At 47.0% G+C, this 5,423-nt stretch overlaps 1 pseudogene; it reads right to left on the minus strand.

Moving 5' to 3' along the window:
• Positions 1–2,445: 2,445 nt before the first annotated feature.
• On the minus strand, positions 2,446–2,905 carry LOC132542368 (small ribosomal subunit protein uS8-like; annotated as a pseudogene).
• Positions 2,906–5,423: the final 2,518 nt, after the last annotated feature.

The raw sequence follows: 5,423 nt of genomic DNA on the forward strand, positions 1-5,423 counted from the left end.
AACACCATCCTATATTTTCATGTCAATTCTTCTCTACCTGGTCCTTGCCTCCTAGTTTTGCTTGTTCCACAGCTGACCCTCTATGAAGAAGAAAAATTTCATCAGTTGGTGCTGACCAGAAGACCAGATGTGCTGTGTTTCTTCCCCTGGACATAACATCCACTGACTGCTTCCCTTAGACTTGCTGGTGGCATGCTAGGACACTCTATATATTCTTCCCATGAATTTTCTGACAAATGACAACAGGTTATAGACTCCACCACAAATAGTCTTAAGTCACAACAGAGCCCCTTATGAGACCCTTATTAGTCTTTTGTTAATGATTACCGTAAGACCCTCTATTTTTAATAAGATAACTGATTTTATAAAATGGCAGATTGACTCCTTGGCATCAAAACCTTTGCAAATACATTATCACAGACTTGATTTGGCTGACAGAGGCCTGGCTGAACCTGAGGATGACAGACCCCCTTTTCGGATGGCATAAAACTCAGAATTATGCATCGAGACATCCAACCTTGGCAGGGCAAGGACACCAGTAAGGGGTGTAAGGCAAAGCACTGCAGGGGGAGGACCCTATCATCCGCCTCTGAGTCCCCTGTGAAGCAAACCTGATTTGCATGGAGGTTGGTGTCAGCAACAAAATTTGTTTCCCTAGAAACTGTGGCTCTGCCTCCCCTCCCCAAAAAGACACCGAGAGCCTTATAAGATGCGGGAAGGTTGGTTTTGCACCCACTCCACGGGAGGAATCGGGTCAATACTTCTCCCCTTTGGTTATGTCCACCAAACCTGCTGTTAGGGTCTCCACTCCTCACCCCCAAATGCCAGCCTCAATTTAAATTATAACAAAGGGAGGATATGCCAGGAGCCATTTCTCTGCTTGATAGATGATAAGCTTTGAGACAATGGAACCCCTCAAGACAAGTGTTAATTCCCCCCTGGGCAGGCCATTTCCCCTTAGGTAAACCATTTATCAGTAATCAAGTGAGTCAACACAAGTGAGTCAACACACAGTTTGGTTTCCGCCATTTGTTGCAAGGAACATTCCGCTTTGAAGTGTTCTCCCCCTCCCCCCTCCTCCAGCATTCCCTCTCCTTCCCCAAAGCCTTATAATGCCTGTGAACACAATAAAATTTTGCAGCTTGATCAGAAACCTGTCTTGCTGTCATTCTCTCGTGTCTCGTGTCCCTTCCATTCTAGGTCTTTTTGGGTTCCTAGCCCCTGCTCACCGCCCTGCTGGTCGGGGCAAAAAAGGGAGGCAGTAAAGTCATAGGCCCACTGACTTCTCACTCATTTTTGAGACTGACTTTCCCATTCGTTGTTTCACTTCTCTCACCTCATTCATTTATCCATTCAATCACTAGGTCTCTTCCCTTTCAGCATTTACTTCTACTTCATCCATACCAGGCAGAGAAGATCTATAGAGGGTTTTTACTGTGTTTGTTTTTAGAGAGACAGAGAGAATCAACACAGCACCAAAGTTTCCTTCAGTGCAGTAGGGCCGGGCTTGAACCTGGGTTGCACACACGGCAAAGCAGCACCCTGTCCTAGTGAGCTATTTCACCACTTCTGTGGAGGATTTTGAACAATGAGGGGACCTATTCCAAACTGTACCTTAGAAACAGGGCCACTACATATGCCGTGCAGGAGGTCCCAGGTTCAATCCTCAGCACCAAATTGCCAGAGATGGGTAGTTCTCTGATTTGTCTCTGCCCGCTCCCCCCATGAAAATAATTACAAGAACTTATTTTTTGTTTAAATACTCACTTATTTTATAAAATACTTATTTATTTTTATTTTCCTACCAGAGCAGTGCTCAGCTCTGGTTTATGGTGGGGCAGGGGATTGAACCGAGGACTTCTGGAGCCTCAGGCCTGAGAGTCTTTCTGCATAACCATTATGCTATCTACCCGCGCCCATAAAATTATTTTTTAAGATTTTATTTATTTATTAATGAGAAATATAGGAGGGGAGAGAAAGAGCCAGACATCACTCTGGTAACTGTGCTGCCAGGGATTGAACTCAAGACCTCATGCTTGAGAGTCCTATGCTCCATCCTCTGTGCCACCTCCCAGACCACCATAAAATACTTCTTTAAGAATTTATTTGTTCATAAGAAAGATAGGCAGAGAAAGAACCAGACATCACTCTTGGTACTTGTGCTGCCGGGGATCGAACTCGGGACCTTATGGTTGAGAATCTAGAGTTTTATCCACTGCGCCACCTCCTGGACCACTAAAATACTTTTCTTTCTTTTATTATTGGGTAGAGACAGAAATTGAGATGGGAGGAAGAGGCAGAGAGGGAGAAACAGAGATACCTGCATCCCTGCTTCACCACTCATGAAGCTTTCCCCCCCTGCAGGTGGGGCCCAGGGACTTGAACTGAGCCCTTGGCACACTATAATGTGAACAATTAACCAGGTGTACCACCACCTGGCCCCAATTTACTTATTTATTTACTTATTTATTTTCTATTGAGGCATTTTATTTTCACTTATGTATTACATCCCTAGAAAAAGAATCCCAGGATTTTCCCTCCGGTGTGTTTTCGTTTTGCTTCTTCATAGTCCATGATGCCTGCTGAGTTTGTCAATACAATGAAACCAGACTGACGAGATGGGAGCAGGTTATTCTGCCATTTTTCTAGGTCTCTGAGCTGTACATCTAATCTGGGTCTGATCACCCCACACTTGTTTAACCTGCCAGTGAGGTTCACGACAATTCTGCCAGCTCTGTGATCATCAGTGATTTCAAATTCATGAATGTAACCGTGCTTCATCATCACAGTTATAAAACGGACAATGACTTTGGAGCAAGGAAGGTCTAATAAGAACCTGGTGTTTGCCTCTTTTTCCGGCATTGTTGGTACTCTTGAGAGCATCGGACAGAACATTGGAGACACAGCAAGATGGCGGAAAGAGGACAGGAGGGGCAAGCAAACATTATCTGCTTTTTCGGGGGGGGGGATTTTTTTTTCTTTCTTTCTTTCCTTTTGTTGCCCTTGTTGTTTTATTGTTGTAGTTATTATTGATGTTGTTGTTGTTATTGTTGTTGGATAGGACAGAGAGTAATGGAGAGAGGAGGGGAAGACAGAGGGGGAGAGAAAGACACCTGCAGACCTGCTTCATCACTTGTGAAGAGACTTCCCTGCTGGGTGGGGAGCTGGGGGCTTGAACCGGGATCCTTAAGCCACGCCACCTGCGCTTAACCTGCTGCACTACCGCCCGACTCCCAAAGTTATCTACTTCAAAAAAAAAAATTTATTGCACCAAAGTAAAAGACTTTGGGGTGGGGTTGGAGGCTGGGGGGAGAATACAGGTCTAAGAAGGATGACAGAGGACCTAGTGGTGATTGTATTGTTATATGGAAAACTGAAAAATTTTATGCATTTACAAACCATTGTGTTTACTGTTGGATGTAAAACATTAGTTCCCCAATAAAGAAAATTTTATTTATTGAGAGAGAGAGAGAGGCAGACAGACACACCAATGCACTACTCAGCTCTAGCTTATGGTGGTGCTAGGATCTGAACCAGGTACTTCAGTGCCACAGGCATGCCTTTTGCATAACCATTATGCTGTCTCCCAAGCCCTGAAAATAATTAATTAAAAAGAAAAAATAGCAGTGAGTGATAGGATGTGATGTTTTATTACCTGACGGTGAACCCTAACCAGGGTAGGAGAGCAGCAGGGAAGAAATGACTCAGATAAGGTCCTTGAGCAGTTCTCAGCCTTGTAGGGGATATAGACAGTGCATACAAATAGAATGAATCTCAGAGAAGAGGACTAGTTTTGTACTTTGCATTGTACCCAGAGTAGAGGTGGACATCACACTGCTCAGGAGCCCTGAGATGTTGAGCTCTCCTTCTACACCTGGCTCATCCCATCTGCGGGCCCAGCTTTTCTTTCTTTTTATTTTTTGATTATCTTTTTTTTTTTTGCTTTGTTTATTTATTCAAGAGAAAGATAGGCAGAGAAAGAAAGAACCAGACATCACTCTGGCACATGTGCTGCCGGGGATTGAACTCAGGACCTCATGCTTGAGAATCCAATGCTTTATCCACTGCACCACCTTCCAGACCACATTTTGATTATCTTTTCTTTCTTTATCTCTTAGGTAGAGACAGCCAGGAATTGAGAGGAAGGGGGAGGTAGAGAGGGAGAGAAACAGTGACACCTGCAGCACTACTTCACTTGTGAAGCTTCTCCCTGCAGGTGGCGACTGGGGTGCTTGAACCCAGGTCCTTGCACATGTGTGCTCAATCAGCTGTGCCACTACCTGGCCCCAAGGGCCTAGCTTTTCTATAGCTCTTTATCACAGTACCGCTCATCCACATTATACTAATTTTCCTGCATGTATTCCCCCAATTAGACTGGAAGCTCCTCAAGGCTGGGACCACTTCTGAATCACGTCTGTCTTGGGCAAACACAAGGCCTGGAAGAGAGGAGGCCCCTAGGACAAGTTTGTAGAGGTAGGCCCACCAAGCAGCAGTGATGCAAAGGGAGGCCACAGAGGCCAAGCCTCCTGGTGTTATGTTGGCTCTCCCTGCCAGACAGTGTGCGCAAGGACCGAGGTTCAAGTCCCCACCTGCTGGGGAAAAGCTTCATGAACAGTGAAGCAGGGCTGCGGGTGTCTGTCTCTGTCTCTCTCTGTCTCTCTCTCTGTCTCTCTCTCACCAGAGCACTGATCAGCTCTGGTTTATGGTGGTGCGAGGGATTGAATCTGGGACTTTGAAGCCTCAGGCATGACATCCTGTTTGCATAATAATTATGCTATCTAATCCCGCCCTTTTAATTTTTTTCTCTGTCCCTACCTCCCCTCCCTCTCTCTCTCTATTCAATAAAAAATAATTAAAGAGAGACGTCGGTGCGTCTTTCTGCCCGCCAGCACGTCATTTCACCCCTGCGTCAGTGCGTCATTACGTCATTACGCTCACTGGTGCGTCAGTGCGTCTTTCCGGTGGGCCTTTGGTGTGTCGGTTGGTGCGTCCGTTGATGCGTCGGTTGGTGCGGTGCGTCCTCCCTCCAGCCCGCTAGTCCGCTAGTCCGCTCGCCGCCATGATCATCCCCGTGCGCTGCTTCACCTGCGGGCAGATCTTCAGCAGCAAGTGGGAGGCCTGCCTGGGGCTGCTGCAGGCGGAGTACACGGAGGGGTGAGCGGGCCGGGCGCTCGCGGGGTCCTGGGGGCGGGGACAGCAGGGCGCCCCACTGACCCCGGAGTCTGAGGAGGGTCCCTGCACCCCGACCGGCGCCCAGGGCTGGGGGACCCCGCGCCGCACCCACAGCCGCCCTCCCCTCCCTCCCCTCAAAGGAAAAAAAAAAAAGAGAAAAATTGAGCATAGCTGCATAAGAGGATAAACCTGGTCTGTGATTCACCATAGTCTGCAGATAACTATCAGGGTCCTTTACGTGGCTACCCAGT

The sequence above is a fragment of the Erinaceus europaeus genome, chromosome 13 (genome assembly GCF_950295315.1).
Source record: "Erinaceus europaeus chromosome 13, mEriEur2.1, whole genome shotgun sequence".
NCBI classification, from domain to species: Eukaryota; Metazoa; Chordata; class Mammalia; order Eulipotyphla; family Erinaceidae; genus Erinaceus; species Erinaceus europaeus.